Below are 19,801 nucleotides of genomic sequence, written 5' to 3' on the forward strand. Positions count from 1 at the left end.
TATAGGGACTGTCTTCCTTACCCCTATGTTCTGAATTACTTTAACCCCAACCTGTTTAGCTTCACTCTTATCTCTAAATATCAGGTTATATATATATAACAGCCTCTCAAAATCCAGAAATAATAATCAACACTCTGGACTTAATGTATCTGCTCTAAAAGCTTGAAATCTAGGCCCCTGTTTTCTTAAAGCATTTTCTAAAGATGACCATACCATTGTTGTTCCTTTATTTCTGACTTATTTTTCCTCACCAAATGTCCCACATATTCATTCACATTGTTGCATGCCTCACGACTTTGTTCCTTTTTGTAGCAGCACAACCTTTGTTCATAAGTATACCCCATCGTTCCCCAGTCTATTTCTCTGTCAGTGCATCCTTCAGCCACCTGTGTTCATCAAGTATCATGTAGAAGACCCAAAGTCCACAGTCCATCAACATTCTCAATTTTAGAAATTTCACTGTTTCCAAGAGAAAGAAAACCAATAAACACACACTCGCCAAATAGGAAATCTAAACCTCCTCTTAACTCTTGTTCCTCCCCCCATTATTTACTTCTGCTGTTGCTGTGGTAGTGCTGATGGTTTCCTTTTTGAACACAGCTCATAGCATGTAATAGCAGTTTTCCCCCTGTACCCTGCACTTAAACACTCTTTATACAAGAATCATATCTTTGAAGTAATTCTTGTGAGAACTAATTCATATTTTTAGTGTGAATCTGTGGGACACATAGGTCTATACTTCTCCTTTCAATCTTTTTCATCTTCAGTATGGCAATGTTACTTCCAGACCCACTAGAGAATCACCTTCACTCCTATCTATTCCCTTACATTGGAGTTCAATCTCATTAGCTAACGGTTCACCCATCTGTAGCTTCCATTTGTCTCTAAGTCCCCTATATTCTGCATTATAAGCCTCTTATTATACCTTTATGTTGGTCATAAAAGTGGGATGATACAGTATCCTTTTGTGTCTGGCTAAATTTGCTCAACAATATGTTCTCAAGACTCATCCATCTTGTCATGGGCTTCAGGACGTCATTTTGTCTTACTGCTGCATAATATTCCATCGTATGTATATACAACATTTTGTTAATCCACTCGTCTGTTAATGGACATTTGTTTGTTTTCATCTTTTGGCAATTGTGAATAATGCTGCTATGAACATCAATGTGCAAATGTCTGTTTGTGTCGTTGCTTTCAGATCTTGCTGGGTCAAAGGGCAACTCAATATTTAGTTTCCTAAGGAACCGCCAAACAATCTTCCATAGTGGCTGCACCATTGTACATTCCCACCAGCAGTGCATAAGTGTCCCAGTTTCTCCACATCCTCTCCATATTTATTGTTTCCTGATTGTTTAATAGCAGCCATTCTTACAGGTGTGAATTGGTATCTCATTGTAGTCTTGCTCTGCATTCCATTATAGCCAATGAAAATGAGCATCTCTTCATGTGCTTTTGTGCCATCTGTATTTGCTCTTCAGAAAAATGCCTATTCAGTTCTTTAGCCCATTTTATAATTGGGTTGTTTGTTCTTTTGTTATTGAGTTGTATGATTTTTCTTTGTATATACAGGAAATCAAACCTTTGTCTCATATGTGATTTCCAAATTCTGTCTCCCATTGAGTTGGGTGCCCCTTCACCTTTTGGACAAAGTCTTTTGAGGTGCAGAAGCATTTGATTTTGAGGAGTTTCCATTTATCTATTTTTTTCTTTTATTGCTTGTGCTTTGGATATAAAGTTTAGGAAGCTACCTCCTGTTACTAGGTCTTGAAGATATTTCCCTACATTTTCTTCTAGAAGCTTTATGGTGCTAGCTCTTATAATTAGGTATTTGATCCACTTTGATTAAATTTTTGTGTAGGGTGTAAGATAGGGATGCCCTTTCATTCTCTTGCCTCTTGATATCCAGTTCTTCCATGCCCAGTTATTGAAAAGATTATTTTGTCACATTTCAGAGGATTTGGGGGACTTGTCAAAAATCAGTTGACCATAGATTTGGTAGTCTATTTCTGCATTCTCGATTTGATTCCATTGGTCAATACTTCTTTGTGCTAGTAACATGCTGTTTTGACCACTTTGGCTCTATAATAGGTTTTAAAGCCAGGGAGTGTTAATTCTCCCATTTCGTTCTTTTTTTTTGTTTTGTTTTGGATGCTTTTAGCTATTCGGGGTCTCTTTCCCTTCCAGATGAATTTGTTAGCTAGCTTTTCCATCTACAAAGTAAGTTGTTGGAATTTTGATTGGTACTGTGCTGAATCTATAGATCAGTTTGGGGAGAATTGACATCTTAACTATATTTAGCCTTCCTATCCATGAGCAGGGAATGTCTTTCTACCTATTTAAATCTCCTTTGGTTTCTTTTAGCAATGTTACATAGTTTTCTGTGTACAAGTCCTCTTTGTCCCTAGGTAAATTCATTCCTAAATATTTTATTGTTTTAATTGCTATTTTGAATGGAATTTTTCCTTAACTGACTCTTCAGCTAGGCCATTGCTTGTGTATAGAAATGTTACTGACTTTTGCACATTAATTTTTAAAATTTTTTATTAATTAAAAAAATTATAAGAAAGAAACACAAACATTCCCAACATGTACACTCAGCAATTCACAGTATCATCATATAGTTGCATATTCATCATCATGATCACTTCCCAAAACATTTGCATCAATTCAGAAAAAGAAATAAAAAGACAACAGAAAAATAAAACAAAAACAGAAAAAAAAATTTACATACCATACCCCTTACCCCTCACTTTCATTGATCACTAGCATTTCAAACTAAATTTATTTTAACATTTGTTCCCCCTTTATTTGTTTTTATCCCATATATTCTACTCATCTGTTGACAAGGTAGAGAAAAGGAGCATCAGACACAAGGTTTTCACAATCACACAGTCACATTGTGAAAGCTATATCATCACACAATCATCAAGAAACATGGCTACTGGAACACAGCTCTACATTTTCAGGCAGTTCCCTCTAGCCTCTTCATTACATCTTGGTTAACAAGGTGATATCTACTTAATGCGTAAGAATAACGTCCAGGATAACCTCTGGACTCTGTTTGGAATCTCTCAGCCATTGACACTTTGTCTCATTTCACTCTTCCCCCTTTTGGTCGAGAAGGTCCTCTGAATCGCTTGATGCTGGGTCTCAGCTCATTCTAGAGTTTTTCTCAATCCCTTGATGCTGAATCTCAGCTCATTCTGGGATTTCTGTCCCATGTTGCCAGGAAGATCCACACCCCTTGGAGTCATGTCCCACGCAGACAGGGGAAGGGTGGTAAGTCTGCTTGCTGTGTTCGCTGGAGAGAGAGGCCACATCTGAGTAACAAAGGAGATTCTCTTTGGGGTGACTTCTAGGCCCAATTTTAAGTAGACTTGACCCATCCCCTGTGGGGTTAAGTTTCATATGAACAAACCCCAAGACTGGGGGCTCAGCCTATAGCTTTGGCTGTCCACATTGCTTGTGAGAACATCAACAATACAACTTGGTGAAGTTGAGTTTTCTCCTGTTCTCACCATTCCCCGAAGGGGAATTTGCAAATACTTTTCCACTCACTGATCAAATCACTCTGGGATTCATCTGGGATTCATCACCTGGACAAACCAATAAAATCTCATGTCCTATACAAAGTTCCATGTACTTAAGGTATTCAACCAACTATCTATATAAGTTATATTAGGAGATACACTAGTCAAAGTATAAATTTGTACCAAATAAACATTTTTTGCTTTAGACTCACACATAAGTTGAAATTTTAAAATATTAATTACCATCTATTTTCAGCACACTGCAGTAATGACATTCCTTTGTTCTTCCTCATGCAAAAACATTTTTAAAATTTGTACATTTAGTCACTATCATTATACACGCTAGGCATTCTTAGATTATACCATCTCAATCTTTATCGTCTATCTTTCTTTGTGATTTCATTTATGCCCCCCGTCCTCCACCCTCTATCATTCTCACATGCAGCTTCATTCAGTGTTTTAACATAATTGTATTACAGTTAGGTAATATTGTGCTGTCCATTTCTGAGTTTTTATATTCAGTCCTGTTGCACAATCTGTATCCCTTCAGCTCCAATTACCCAATATCTTACCCTATTTCTATCTCCTGATGGTCTCTGTTACCAATGAAATATTCCAAGTTTATTCACTAATGTCAGTTCATATCAGTGAGACCATACAGTATTTGTCCTTTTGTTTCTGGCTAATCATACTCAGCACAAAGTCCTTAAGGTCCATTCATGTTGTTACATACTTCATAACTTTATTCTCTCTTACAGCTGCATAATATTCCATTGTATGCAAATGCCACAGTTTGTTTATCCACCAAATGGACATTGTGGCTGCATCTCTTGGTAATTGTAAATAATGCTGCTAAAAACATTGGTGTGTAAATGTCCATTTGTGTCCTTGCCCTCGTGTCCTTTGAGTAGAGACAGCATATAGATGGGTCCTGTTTTTTAATCCATTCTGCCTGACTATGTCTTTTGACTGGAGAGTTTAATCCATTAACATTCAGTGTTATTACTGCATGGGTAGTACTTTTTTCTAGTATTTTGCCTTCTGGATTTTGTATGTCATATCTAATTTTCCTTCTTTTTACCTTTACTCATAGTCTTCCTTTCTACACTCTTCTCCACACCTTTCTCTTCTCTCTTCGTATCTGTCTCTAGTGCTCACTTTAGTATTTCTTGCAGAGCTGGTCTCTTGGTCACAAATACTCTCAGTGATTTTTTGTCTGAAAATGTTTTAGTTTCTCCCTCATTTTTGAAGGACAATTTTGCTGGATACAAAATTCTTGGTTGGTAGTTTTTCTCTTTTAATAATTTAAATATATCATCCCACTGTCTTCTTGCATCCATGGTTTCTGCTGAGAGATCTATGCGTAGTCTTATTGGGCTTCCCTTGTATGTGATGGATTGCTTTTCTCTTGCTGCTTTCAGGATTCTCTCTCTTTGACCTCTGACATTCTGATTAGTAAACGTCTTGGACTACGTCTGTTTGGATCTATTCTCTTTGGGGTACGCTGCACTTCTTGGATCTGTAATTTTAAGTCTTTCATAAGAGTTGGAAATTTTCAGTGATAATTTCCTCCATTAGTTTTTCTCCTCCTTTTCCCTTCTCTTCTCCTTCTGGGACACCCACAACACGTATATTCGTGCACTTCATATTGTCTTTCAATTCCCTGAGTCCCTGCTCATATTTTTCCATTTTTCCCCTATATTTTCTTTTCCTTGCAGGATTTCAGATGTTCCATCCTCCAGTTCACTAATCCTATGTTCTGTCACTCGAAATCTACCATTGTAGGTTTCCATTGTTTTTTTTTTATCTCTTCTACCTTGCCTTTCATTCCCATAAGTTCTGTGATTTGTTTTTTCAGAGTTTCAATTTCTTCTTTTTGTTCATTCCTTGCCTTCTTTATATCCTCCCTCAATTCACTGATTTTGTTTTTGATGAGGTTTTCCATGTCTCTTCGTATATCCTGAATTAATTGTTTCAGCTCCTGTATGTCATTTGAATTGTTGGTTTTTTCCTTTGACTGGGCCATATCTTCAATTTTCCTAGTGTGATTTGTTATTTTTTGCTGGTGGCTAGGCATTTAATTACCTTAATTAGTTTATTCTGGAGATTGCTTTCACTTCTTTAACTAGGGTTTTCTTGCTGAATGAATTTGTTGTCTATCTGTTCTTTGACATTCCGTTCAGCTTTATCTGGAGCTCTAGCTTAAGTTTTGTTTAACCGAGGAGAATTTTTCGGTTCTTGTTTTCTTGTTTCTTGCCCTGCTTGTACGGTGCCTTTTTCTCCCACACTTAAGAGGGTCCACTTAGGTATTATAGACTCCAGCAAGATTTTTCCAGACCAAACTGGCCTCCTATCAGGAGGAAAGAGTCACCTGTGTTGCTTTTCTCTGAGGGTGAGACTCAGCAGGTTGAAAGACTTTTCTGTGAAGTCTCTGGACTGTGTTTTTCTTATTCTGCCCAGTACGTGGTGCCTGTCTGCCTGCAGGTTCTACCAGTATAAGGTGATGCAGTACCTTTAACTTTGGCAGACTCTCCCTGCTGGGGGCGTGGTGGAGACAGAGGAGAGGTTGTAGGCTGGTTTTAATGGCTTCAAATTACCAAGCCCTTGTGTCTGAATTCCTTGAGGGAGGGATTCCACCTGAGTTGGGCTTCACCCCTCCCCTGGGGAAGGGACAGGCTCCAGACAAGCCCTCAAACAAGCTTGTGTCTGCCTATGCCAGGGGCAGTTGCAGCCTGAGAAGCCCTGCCACTGTATCCAAAGGCAGTCAAGTCTTTATAGAAACAGAGCCACAAAAACCTGTTTCCTTTTTTTTTTTTTTTCCTTTTTCCATCAGCCCTGTCCTCCCAGGGCCCGGGCAAAAATGAATGACCTCTGCTTCGACCAGGTTCACCTGAGCTGGGGGCCTATTTTTTGTAGTCAGAATTTGTTAATTACTTCCACAATTGGATTGTGGTTGGGCTCAGCCCCTGCTGCTGGTAAAGTCTCTTTCCTTTCCCCTCTGAGAAGCAGCCTGTGGGGGAGGGGCACCGGCCACTGTGGCTTGGGGAACTCATGGTTCTGGGGGGGCTTGCAGCCGGTCCAGCTGGTCCAGACTGGGGTCCACTGTGTGTCCGATCACTGATGTGGCCCCAGAAGCTGTCTGTACTGTTTCTGGTTATTTAGTAGTTGTTCTGGAGGATGAACTAAAATGTGCACATTGTTAAGCTGCCATCTTGGCCCAGAAGTCCTGTAGGAAGATTTTTGATGACTGATTGAATCTCTTTACTTGTGATTGGTTTGTTGAAATCTTCTATTTCTTCCTGAGTCAGTGTAGCTTGTTTGCATATCTCTAGGAATTTGTCCATTTCATCTGAGTTGTCTAGTTTGTTGGCATATAGCTGTTCATAGTATCCTTCTTATGCTGTCTCTTATTTCTTCAGGGTCTGTGGTAATGCACCTCTTCTCATTTCGGTTTTTGTTTATTTGCATCTTCTCTCTTTTCTTTGTCAGTCTAGCTGGTGGCCCATCAATTTTATTGATTTTCTCAAAGAATGAACTTTTAGTTTTATTGATTCTTTCTATTGTTCTTTTGTTCTCCCATTCATTTATCTCTGCTTTAATCTTTGTTATTTCTCTTCTCCTATTTGCTTTGGGGTTAGTTTGGTGTTCTTTCTCAGGTTCCTCCAGGTTTGCTGTTAAGTCCTTGATTTTTGCTCTGTCTTGTTTTTTGATATAGGCATTTAGGGCAATACATTTCCCTCTCAGCACAGCCTTTGCCACATCCCATAAGTTCTGATAAGTTGTATTCTCATTTTCATTCATCTCCAGATAGCTACTGATTTCTCTGGCAATTAATTTCTTCTTTGACCAGCTAGTTGTTTAAGAGTGTGTTATTTTCTCTCCATATATTTGTGAGTGTTGTCATTCTTTGTTGGTTATTGAGATCCAGCTTCATCCCATTATGATCAGAGAAAGTGCTTTGAATAATTTCAATGTTTTTAAATTTATAAAGACCTATTATAAGTTTATTTAGACCTATCGTAAAGCATATGATCTATCCTGGTGAATGTTCCATGAGCACTAGAGAAAAATATAACCTTGTGCTTTGGGGTACTATGACCTCTATATCTCTGTTAGGTCTAATTCATTTGTCAAGTTATTTAACTTCTCTATTTCCTGTTGATCTTCTATCTGGTTGTTCTGTCTATAGAGGAGAAGGGTGTATTGAAGTCTCCTACTATTATTGTTGAAACATCTATTGCTCCCTTCAGTTTTGCCAATATCTGTCTCATGTACTTTGGAGCTCCTTGATTGGGAGCATAAACATTTATGATTGTTATTTCTTCTTGTTAAATTGTCCCTTTTATTAATATATAGTGTCCTTCTTTGTCTCTTATGATGTCTTTACTTTTAAAATCTATTTTGTCTGATATTAGTATAGGTACTCCTGCTTTCTCTTGATTACAACTTACAAGGAAAATCTTTTTCCATCCTTTCATTTTCAATCTATTTGTATCCTTGTGTCTAAGATGAGTCTCTTCTAAGCACCATATAGCTGGATTTTATTTCTTAACCCATTCTGCCAATCTATATCTTTTCATTGGTAAGTTTAGTCTGTTAAGTTTCCAAGTTATTACTGAAAAAGGGTTTCTTGAATCTGCCATCTTATCTTTTTAATTTTATTTGTCAGAGCTATATATTCTTTTCACTCTTTCTCTATGTATTATTTAAATTACCCTTAGTGGTACTCTTCAATTCTGTGCCCTCCTCCAGACCTTCTTCTCCTGTCTATTTTTTTTCGGCTGGCAGAACTGCTTTTAGTATTGCTTGTAGGGCCAGTCTCTTGTTGATAAATTCTTTCAGGACTTCTTTGTCTGTGAAAACTTTAATCTCTCCCTCAGTTTTGAAGGATGATTTGGCTGGGTACAGAATTCTTGGCTGGAAGTCTTTCTCTTTCAGGATCTTGACTATATCATACCACTGCCTTCTCACCTCCAGGGTGCTAGTTGAGTAGTCTGAAGTCAGCCTTATTTGGTTTCCCTTGTATGTAGTAGATTGTTTTTCTTTTGCTGCTTTCAGGATTTTCTGCTTCTCTTCAACATTTTATAAATGGATTAGTATGTGCCTTGGAGAAGGCCTATTTGGATTTATTCTGTTTGGAGTTCATTTGGCTTCTTTGACTTGCATATTTATGTCCCTTATGAGGATTGGGAAGTTTCCTCCATTATATCCTCAACTACTTTTCCTAGCCCTTTACTCCTCTCTTCTCCTTCTGGGACAGCAGTGATTCTTATATTTGTGTGCTTTGTTTTATCTATCATTTCCCTGAGATCCAATTCAACTTTTCCCCTCTTTTTCTGCCATTTGCTGTTTTGAGTCTTTGAGTTTTGAGACTGTTTTGAGTCAGTTATCCTGTCCTCTATATCACTTATTCTTTCTTCTGTCTCTTCAAATCTGGTGTTATGTGCCTCTAGTATGGTTTTTATTTGGTCAACAGATTCTTTAATCTCTGTGATATCCACTATTTTTCTATTTATTCTTTCAAATTCCTCTTTGTGCTCTTCTACTGTCTTCTTGATCTCCTTTATGTCATTTGCTATCTCACTTACTTCATTAAGTAGAATTGTATGAATATCTTTGATTAGTTGTTCTAATGTCTGTGTCTCCTCTGGTGTTTTAATTTTATCATTAGACAGGGCTATATCTATATGCATAGTTATATGCTAACTGATCTTCTGCTGTCTTTGTGGCATGTAAATATCTTGATTGATTTAGTTTGGGAGTTGATTTCCTTCAGTAGTCTAAGGCCATGTGTTTGCAGGATGGTTGTACAGCAGTGAGCAGGGTACGGAGTCGGGTACTCAGTGTGGTGATTTGTTTCAGGGCAGGTATAAGCACCAGTTGGTGACATTACACTGATGCTTGTGAACGTGGGTGCCCAGCAGCCAGGGAGTGTGCAGTTATGCGGGTCCACTGGTCTGGGGGTCATAACCCTGGTGTGTGCTGTTCTAAGGCATGGGACCCTTTGTGCACATGCGTAGATCTGTGGCAGCAGGTCAGCATTATGCCTTCCTGGATTGGGGGCAGATGTGACCTGGCTGTGCAGGTCAGCACTTTCTCAGAGCTGGTAAATGTGGCTGAGGGCCGTGTGCATTTGCAGCTCTAGGACTGCTGTAACGTGCAGTTCCCAGAGCTGAATGATGTGATTTGGGCCCGTGCACATGCATGGGCCTAGGAATGCCATAAACTGATGTGTAGAGCTCAGGGGGGTGGGTAGGGTGAAGCTGTGTGACACTATGGGCGGAGTGGTAGGGGTAGCCTAGGTATGGAGGTTAGTGCCCACAGCTTTTATGTGCTGGCAGTAGCCTGTAGGGAATGGCAAGAGGGAGGTAGTACTCAGGAGGGGTACAGGAGGGATGGGTTGGGCTACACTTGGGGTGGTGGTGTGGAGCATATATGTGCACTGGGGTCTGGTGGGGTGGGAGTGCCTGGACTGCGAAGAATGGGAGTGGGTGACAGGGTCCGGGTGTGTGAGGTGTGGGGTGAGTCGCCAGTCATGGGGCTGTGCTGGTGAGGGTAGTGTGCCCAAGGAACATGGCCTGGCTTACTTCTTAGTCCCAGTCTCCCATTCATGCACTACCATGGACTCTGCACCTTTGCACCAGGATCCAGCTTTCTGCCTCTCAATTCCTCAGCCTCTGCAACCAGGGCTGCCCCATCTAGTGCAGAAAGCTCTCCCAGGTCAGCCGCACTCCCGAATCTCCACCTCAGTTGCCCTCCTGTCCCTTCTCTAACTTTTCCACGGAGCATGGCTAATCTCAAGCTACTCTATTTGGCCATCTTCCCAGAAGTCTCCCTATTACAAGTTTTATAAGATATTTCCCTGCATTTTCTTTGTTTAGGTCTTTGATCCATTTTGAGTTAATTTTTGTGTAGGGTGTGAGATATGGCTCTTTCATTCTTTTGCATGTGGATATCCAGTTCTCCAAGCACCATTTATTGAAGAGAGTGTTCTGTCCCAGGTGTGTTGGCTTGACTGCCTTATCAAAGATCAATTGTCCATAGATGAGAGGGTCTATATCAGAACACTCTATTCGATTCCATTGGTCAGTATATCTATCTTTATGCCAGTACCATGCTGTTTTGACAACTGTAACTTTGTAATATGCCTTAAAGTCAGGTAATGTGAGATCTCCGACTTCATTTTTCTTTCTCAAGATATTTTTAGCTATTTGGGATTCCCTGCCTTCCATATAAATTTGGCTATTGATTTTTCTATTTCTGCAAATTAGTTTTTTAGGATTTTAATTGGTATTGTATTGAATCTATAATCAATTTAAGTAGAATTGACATTTTAACTATATTTTGCCTTCTAATCTGTGAATGTGGTATGCCCTTCCAGTTATTTAGGTCTTCTGTGATATCTTTTAGCAATTTCTTGTACTTTTTGTTGTATAGGTCTTTTGTGTCCTTAGCTAAATTTATTCCTAAATATTTTATTCTTTTGGCTGCAATTGTAAATGGATTTTTTCTTGATTTCCTCCTCAGATTACTCACTACTAATGTATAGAAACACTACAGATTTTTGAGCGCTGATCTTGTAACTTGCCACTTTACTGTACTCATTTATTAGCTGTAGTAGTTTTGCTGTGGATTTTTCGGGGTTTTCGACATATAGTATCATGTCATCTGCAAACAGTGAGAATTTTACTTCTTCCTTTCGAATTTTGATGCCTTGTATTTCTTTTTCTTGACCAATTGCTCTGGCTAGAACGTCCAACACAATGTTGAATAATGATGGTGACAGTGGACATCCTTGTCTTGTTCCTGATCTTAGGGGGAAAGTTTTCAGTTCCTCCCCACTGAGGATGTTAGCTGTGGGTTTTTCATATATTCCCTTTATTATGTTGAGGAAGTTCCCTTCTATTCCCATTTTTTGAAGTGTTTTCAACAAGAAAGGATGTTGAATTTTGTCAAATGCCTTTTCTGCATCAATCAAGATCATCGTGTGATTTTTTTCTGCTTTGATTTGTGGATATGGTGCATTACATTAATTGATTTTCATATGTTGAACCATTCTTGCATACATGGAGCAAATCCCATTTGGTTGTGGTATAGTTCTTTTAATGTGCTGCTGGATTTGATTTGCAAGAATTTTGTTGAGTATTTTGCATCTATATTCATTGAGATAGGTCTGTAATTTTCTTTTCTTGTAGTATCTTTGTCTGGCTTTGGTATGAAGGTGATATTGGTTTCATAGAATGAGTTAGGTAGACTTCCCTCCTCTTCAATTTTTTTGAAGAGTTTAAGCAGGATTGGTACTAATTCTTTCTTGAATGCTTGGTAGAATCATTCAAGATGTGAAGCTATCTTGTCCTGGACTTTTCCTTTTGGGGAGCTTCTTGATGACTGATTCAGTTTCTTTACTTGTGATTGGTTTGTTGAAGTCATTTATGTCTTCTTGAGTCAATGTTGTTTCTTCATGCCTTTCTAGGCAGCTGTTCATTTCATTACGTTGTCCAGTTTATTAACATAAAGTTGCTCATAGTATCCTCTCATTGCCTCCTTTATTTCTGCAGGATCAGTGGTTATGCCTCCTCTTCCATTTCTAATTTTATTTATTTGCATCCTCTCTCTCTCTCTCTCTCTTTTTTTTTGTCAGCCTTGCTAAGGGTCCATCAATTTTATTGGTTTTCTCCAAGAACCAACTTCTTATTTTATTGATTATCTCGATTGTTTTCATGTTCTCAATTTCATTTATTTCCTGCTCTGATCTTCGTTATTTCTTTCTTTTTGCTTGCTTTGGGGTTAGGTTGCTATTTCTTCCAAGTGAACAGTTAATTCCTCGATTTTTGTTCTTTCTTCTTTTTTGATATAGACATTTAAGGCAATAAATTTCCTTCTTAGCATTGCCTTTGTTGCATCCCATAAATTTTGATATGCTGTGTTTTCATTTTCATTTGCCTCAAGATATTTACTGATTTATCTTGCAGTTTCTTCCTTGACCCACTGGTTGTTTAAGAATGTGTTGTTTCGCGTCCATATATTTGTGAATTTTCTGGCCCTCTGCCTGTTATTGATTTCCAGTTTCGTTCCTTTATGATCTGAGAAAGTGTTTTGTATGATTCCAGTCCTTTTAAATTTATTGAGACTTGTTTTGTGCCCCAGCCTATGGTCTACCCTTGAGAAAGATCCGTAAGCACTTGAGAAAAAGGTGTATCCTGCTGTTGTGGGGTATAATGTTCTATAAATGTCTGTTAAGTCTATTTGTTTATTGTATTATTCAAATTCTGTTTCTTTATTGATCCTTTGTCTAGATGTTCTATCCATTGATGAGTGTGAGTGCGGGGCACTGAAGTCTCCAACTATTATGGGAGAGGTGTCTATTTCTCTTTTCAGTGTTTTCAAGTGTTTGCCTCATGTATTTTGTAGCACTCTAGCTTGGTGCATAAATATTTATGATTGTTATGTCTTCTTGTTGAAAAGGTGTCCTTGTCTCTTTTAATTGTTTTGCATTTGAAGTCTAATTTGTCAGATATTAGTATAGCTACTCCTGGTCTTTTTTTTTTGAAATTTAGTAATTTTATTTTACAAATACATAAAAGTAACTCAGGCAATAGACTATAATTGGTTAGAATTAGTTTTTTTATATAGTTGAGTGATAATTTAGTTACACATATACAGATGCTTATCACAATGAGGAAAACATGGTTTAGAAAGAAGGGTTTTTTGCTTGATATTTGTTTAAAGGGGTCACTAAAGAGAATAAGCTTGCTTAGGAATTCCTTTTTAATAGTTTTCTGAAATAAAAGCATCCTTTGATCACAATGGAAAGTAAATTCAACATATATTCACTAATGCAATAAAAAAAAAATACAACGTTGATGCTACCATCACAGTGAAAGGCACCTCTCAAATATCAACTACTACAAAAAGACTAGGGAGTTCTGAAGAAGATTAAAGGCATTTGGGGATTTCTCAACATCTAGATGACCAGACAACAAACTGCAAGATATCAGGTAAATGATACTAGTGAGAGCAAACTAGGTACCAGATATCATGCAAAGACTTTACGTATATTAACTCATAGCATCACACCTTATCTACACTAAGCAATAAATGACCTTCAGTCAGCCATTATTAACTAACAGATTGTGGCAGTTCTTCTTTTCTGGTTCCAGGGAAATAACCAGAGATGCAGCAGTATAATAGATGTGATTTACCAGGCTTGCCAGTTGCTAAACTCCAGGACTACACAAGATGCTTATGGTATATCTGCACAGGCTAATTTTAAAGTGCATGTAATTAAGGGACAGTAATTCCCACAGAAGCCTGAGTCTCTGAAATATCATTTGCAGGGTAATAGTTTAATAAATTCATAAAGTTTAAATTAATATGAAACAATCTCATATAAAAACTTGTTAAGAGGCATCCAGTCGCTTATAGGCTTCTTCAATGAAAGTTAGTACGTCCTTCATCTGGGATGAATTATGAAGAACATCCAAGTCCTTCAGAAGAGCATTCTGGTTTGGAATTAGCATCAAAATTTCCTTCTGAAGTACTGGTGCTTTGAGACTGTTCTGAGAAAGTTCTGGAAGAGAGAGTACCTCACTACTATCCATCTGAGACATCTGTTTTACCTTCTCCTCCTCTTCTTCCAATTCATTAGTCAGAATGTGAAGTTTGCTTTTGAGGCTTTGAATGTTCTCAGTCATTGACTCTGTGGTTGCCACTATTTTATCTATTTCTTCCTGCAATATTGCCAGACCTTCCTCATTAGCACTGTGCTGTGCCCTTTCCATTTTCAGCAGACTTGACACATTAGTTAAATTTTTCTGGTTTTTGGGAGGCACTTCCAGTGTTTCACACAGTTGTAGCAATCTTTTCTTCAGACAGTTTAGATGATATTGGATTTGTTTGTTTTCTTTAATACTGTTACTCAAAATTGCTATTATTACTGATTCCATCATAGATTGTAAATACTCTCTGCTACTCCTTGAAAGAGGTTGCCAGGTTTTTCTCTTGTTGGATGTTATCTTTATCTGTTTCAGATTAGTATGCTTTGTTTTTCCTTCAGAAGAGAGATGATTTGGGTATTTTTAAATTTTTTCCATTGTGTCTCTAACCTCTTTCTCTGATAACTCCATTTCTTCATCGTCAATTTTTCTTTTCGGATTTCTTTTTAACTTTTGAGATTTTTTCTTGGACACATTTGCTTCGTCAGGCATCCATAGTCTGAGAAGTGCTGATTCTACTTACATCTACGTGAGGCAGTATATGTTAGTGCAAGATTTCTCAACCTTGGCACAGTTTCTCAACCACTAACTCCTGAGGGTGTAACGGTCAGAGAAATTGGCGCCCAAACAATCGAAAGCCATGAAACCCGGAAGTGGTTGTCTACTCCTGGTCTTTTTTGATTGAGGTTTGCATGAAATATCTTTTCCCAACCTTTTGCTTTTTACTTATGTTTGTCTTTGGGTCTAAAATGTGTCTCCTTTAGAAAGCATATAGATAGGTCCTACTTTTTAATCCATTCTGCCAGTCAATGTCTTTTGATTGGGGAGTTTAACCTATTAACATTTATTGTTATTACTGTAAGGACAGTACTTTCTTCTACCATTTTGCCTTTTGGATTTTATATGTCATATCTAATTTTTTCCCTCTTTTTTACTATCTTTACTGGCAGTCTTCATTTCTACACTCTTTTCCACACCTCTCTCCTGTCTTTTCCTATCTGCCTCCAGTGCTGCCTTTAGTATTTCTTGCAGAGCTTGTCTCTTGGTCACAAATTCTCTCAGTGATTTTTTGTCTGAAAATGTTTTAATTTCCTCCTCATTTTTGAACAACAATTTTGTTGGATATAGAATTCCTCGTTGGCAGTTTTCTCTTTTAGAATCTTAAATATATCATACCACTGTCTTCTCACCTCCATGGTTTCTGCTGAGAAATCTATGCATAATCTTATTGGGCTTCCCTTGTATATGATGGGTTGCTTTTCTCTTGCTGCTTTCAAAGTTCTTTCTCTTTGACATCTGACAGTCTGATTAGTAAGTGTCTTGGAGTATGTCTATTTGGATCTATTCTGTTTTGGGTATGCTGCACTTCTTGGATCTGTAATTTTATGTCTTCCATAAGAGATGAGAAATTTTCAGTGATAATTTCCTCCATAGTTTTTCTCCTCCTTTTCCCTTCTCTTCTCCTTCTTGGACACCCACAACACGTGTATCCATGTGCTTCATATTGTCATTGAATTCCCTGAGTCCCTGCTCATATTTTTCCATTTTTTCCCTATATTTTCTTTTGCATGTCTTATTTCAGATGTCCCGCCCTCCAGTTCACTAATCCTTTTTTCTGTTTCTTGAAATCTAACATTGTAGGTTTTTTCATTTTTTAAAAAATCTCTTCTGTGCCTTTCATTCCCATAAGTACTATGATATTTTTTTCAGACTTTGATTTCTTCTTTTTGTTCACCCATTGCCTTCTTTATATCCTCTCTCAACTCATTGATTTGCTTTTTGATGAGGTTTTCCATATCTGTTCAAACATACTGAATTAGTTGTTTCAACACCCGTATCTCATTTGAATTGTTGGTTTATTCCTTTGACTGGGTTATATCTTCAATTTTCCTAGTAGACTCAATTTTTGTTGGTGTCTAGGCTTTTGATTTCCTTAATTAGCTTATTCTGGAGATTGTTTTCACTCTTTTACCTAACCTGGATTTACAAAGCCTGGATGGTTTTCTTTTTTATCTGTTGTTTGACATTCAGTTCAGCTTATTCTAGACCTCTACCATACGTTTTGTTTAACGGATCAGAATTTTTCAGTTCTTGTTTTTCTGTTTCTTGCCCTGTCTATATAGAGCCTTTTTTTTTTATATAGGAAGATCTACTTAAATATTATAGATCCTAGTCAGATTTTCCCAGACCAGACTGGCCTCCTCTCAGGAGGAAAGTGTCACCTGCATCAGTTTTCCCTGAGGGTGAGACCCAGCATAGGACCCAGCTTTCTTATGAAGCCTCTAGATTCTGTGTTTTTCCTATCCTGCCCAGTATGTGGTGCTTGCCTGCCTGTGGCTTCCCATGAGGATAAAGCGATGTAGTGCCTTTAACTTCAGGAGACTCTCCCAGTTAGGGGTGTGGTTGACACAGAGATGTTGTAGGGTGGCTTTAATTGCTTCAGTTTTCCAGTCCTTGGGGTTTGAATTCCTTGAGGTAGGGATTCTACCTGAGCTGCTGGGCCCCACCCCTCTCCTGAGGAAGTCACCGTCTCCAGGGAATTAATTCCTTTGACCTGACCAGCCTCTTTGTCTCTCAGACAAACTTAATTCCACCCTTGCCTGGGGCTTTGGGAGCCTGAGAAATCTTGCAGTCCTATGTAATGAGTTGTTAAGTAATAAAAACAAAGCAAAAAAAAAAAATCCTTTTCACAGCAGGAGCTCTGTTCCTCAAGTTTGTTAATCAAGAGCTTAGGTTAGTACATTGCTCTATGTATCTCCAGATTCTATGTGCCTCTTCCCCTTTTCTTTTTTTAATATTATTGACAAATCTTTACAAACATACAGTCCATACATGGTATACAATCAATGGTTCACAATATCATGACATAGTTGTGTACTCATTACCAGAATCACTTTTTTTTATGAAACATAACCACATACAAACACAAACATTCTTACCATATGATCATTCCATTCTTGTTATAAAATCAATAACTCACAAAATCATCACAGTTGTATATTCATCATCATGATCATTTCCTAGAACACTTGCATCAATTCAGAAAAAGAAAAAAACAGAAAAAAACTCATACATATCATACCTCTTACCCCTCCCTTTCACTGATCACTAGCATTTCAGTCTACTAAATTTATTTTAACATTTGTTCCCCCTATTATTTATTTATTTTTAATTGTTATGTTCTATTCATCTGTCAATAAGATAGATAAAAGGAGCATCAGACACAAAGTTTTCACAATCACACAGTCACATTGTGAACGCTATATCATTATACAATCATCTTCAAGAAACATGGCTACGCGAACACAGCTCTACATTTCCAGGCAGTTCCCTCCAGCCTCTCCATTATACCTTAACTAAACAGGCGGTATCTATTTAATGCATAAGAATAACCTCCAGGATAACCTCTCAACTCTGTTTTGAATCTCTCAGCCATTGACCCTTTATTTTGTCTCATTTCACTCTTCCCCCTTTTGGTTGAGAAGGTTTTCTCAATCCCTCGATGTTGAGTCCCAGCTTATTCTAGGATTTCTGTCCCACGTTGCCAGGAGTCATGTCCCATGTGTGTGTGTGTGTGTGGGGGGGCAGTGAGTTTGCTTGTTGTGCTGGCTGAGAGAGAGAGAGGCCACATCTGAGCAACAGAAGAGGTTCTCTTGGGGGTGACTCTTAGGCCTATTTTTAAGTAGGCTTAAACTATCCTTTGCAGGTAGTTTCTTATGAACAGACCCCAAAACTGGTGGCTCAGCCTATTGCTTTGGTTGTCCCCACTGCTTGTGAGAATATCAAGAATTCTCCACTTGGGGAAGTTGAATTTTTCCCCTTTCTCACCATTTCCCCAAGGGGACTTTGCAAATGCTTTTTATTCACTGTTAAAATCACTCTGGGACTTATCGGGGCATCACTCTGGACAAACCTACAAAATCTCATGTCCTACTCAAGGTTCCAAGTGTGGTGTTCAATTAAGCTGACCACATAAGTTATATTAGGAACACTAGTACTCTGCACTAGTCAAAGTATAAATTTTGTACCAAATAAAAACATTTTTTGTTTTATTCTCACATATAAGTTTTAAAATATTAATTACCATCTATTTTCAGCACCCTGCATTGACATTCCTTTGTTTTTCCTCATGCAAAACATTTTTTAATTTGTGCATTTAGTCACTATCATTATACACTCTAGGCATTCCTAGAATATTACATCTCTGTCTTTATCATATAGCTTTCCTTCTGATTTCATTTATGCTCCAGGTCCCCCCCCCATCATTCCCACATTCTACTTCATTCAGTGTTCTAACATTATTGTATTATAGTTAGGTAGTATTGTGCTATCTATTTCTGAATTTTTACAATCAGTCCTGTTGCACAGTCTGTATCCCTTCAGTTCCAATTACCCAATGTCTACCCTATTTCTATCTCCTGATGACCTCTGTTCTTAACTGAAATTCTCCAAGTTCATTCCTAAATGTTAGTTCATATCAGTGAGACCATACAGTATTTGTCCTTTTGTTTCTGGCTCATCTCACTCCGCATAATATCCTCAAGGTCCATCCATGTTGTTGCATACTTCATAACTTTATTCTGCCCTGCAGCTGCATAATATTCCATCATACGTATATACCCCAGCTTGTTTAGCCACTCGTCTGTTGATGGACATTTGGGCTGTTTCCATCTCTTGGCAATTATAAATAATACTATAAACATTGGTGTGCAAATGTCCATTTGTGTCTTTGCCCTCATGTCCTCTGAGTAGATATCTAACAATGGTATTGCCAGGTCATATGGCAATCCTATACTTAGCTTCCTAAGGAACCGCCAAACTGCCTTCCACAGTGGCTGTACCATTTGACATTGCCACCAACAGTGGATAAGTGTGCCTTCTCCCTTTTCTTTTTAAGAGTCCAGCCCTTTTCAAGTATTTTGTGCTGTCCTATCCAAAGATCCTCTGTTTTGTTTTCCATTAGCCCTGCTCTCTCTGTACCAGGGGCACTAGTACTCTGTACTAGTACCTTTATCTCTTATTTGAAATTTATCTGAGCTTGCGGCCTATTTTCAGTAGTCAGAATTTGTTAATAATTCCACAATTGAAGTTTGGTTGCGCTCAGCCCCTTGCTGGTAGTAAATTCTCTTTCCTTTCCCATCTGGGAACCAGCCTGTGGGGGAGGGGCACTAGCCTCCGTGGCTTGGGGGTCTTACAATTCTGTATGGGATTGCAGCTGGTACAGCTTGTCCAGACTGGTATATGCTGTGTCTGGTCACTGATGTGGCCCCACTGGTGCTCTATATTATTCCTGGTTACTTACTAGCTGCTCTGGAAGACAAACTAAATTCTGCACCTCACTAAGCTGCCATCTTGGAACCTCCCAGAAATGTGGATGTTAAGGTTACTTCAGGTGAGGCCTTAGAAGGAAATGATGAGCACATCATTGGTGACTGGAGAAGAGGTTATCTTTGTTTTAAAGTGGCAGAGAACTTAATGAAATTGAGTTCAGATTTCACATGGAAGGCAGAACTTGAAAGTGATGAAGTTGTTTATTTAGCTGAGGAGATTTCT

General features: G+C 38.3%; 1 protein-coding gene and 1 pseudogene across 3 annotated transcripts in view; both read right to left on the reverse strand.

The window, feature by feature from the left end:
• The window catches only part of SIRT1 (sirtuin 1), a 180,103-nt gene that overhangs the window by 118,224 nt on the left and 42,078 nt on the right, over positions 1 to 19,801 (reverse strand). The window contains exon 10 of one of the 3 annotated variants that reach the window (XM_077125134.1): positions 2,848 to 3,304. The exons of the other annotated variants lie outside the window; for them this stretch is intronic. The gene's annotated coding sequence lies outside the window, so the exon portion shown is untranslated. Of the gene's footprint in view, positions 1 to 2,847; positions 3,305 to 19,801 lie in introns of those variants that run through there. 3 annotated transcript variants of the gene reach the window in all.
• Positions 13,127 to 15,831, reverse strand: LOC143653080 (centromere protein Q pseudogene; annotated as a pseudogene).

Source organism: Tamandua tetradactyla, chromosome 13 (genome assembly GCF_023851605.1).
Source record: "Tamandua tetradactyla isolate mTamTet1 chromosome 13, mTamTet1.pri, whole genome shotgun sequence".
In the NCBI taxonomy this organism is placed as follows: Eukaryota; Metazoa; Chordata; class Mammalia; order Pilosa; family Myrmecophagidae; genus Tamandua; species Tamandua tetradactyla.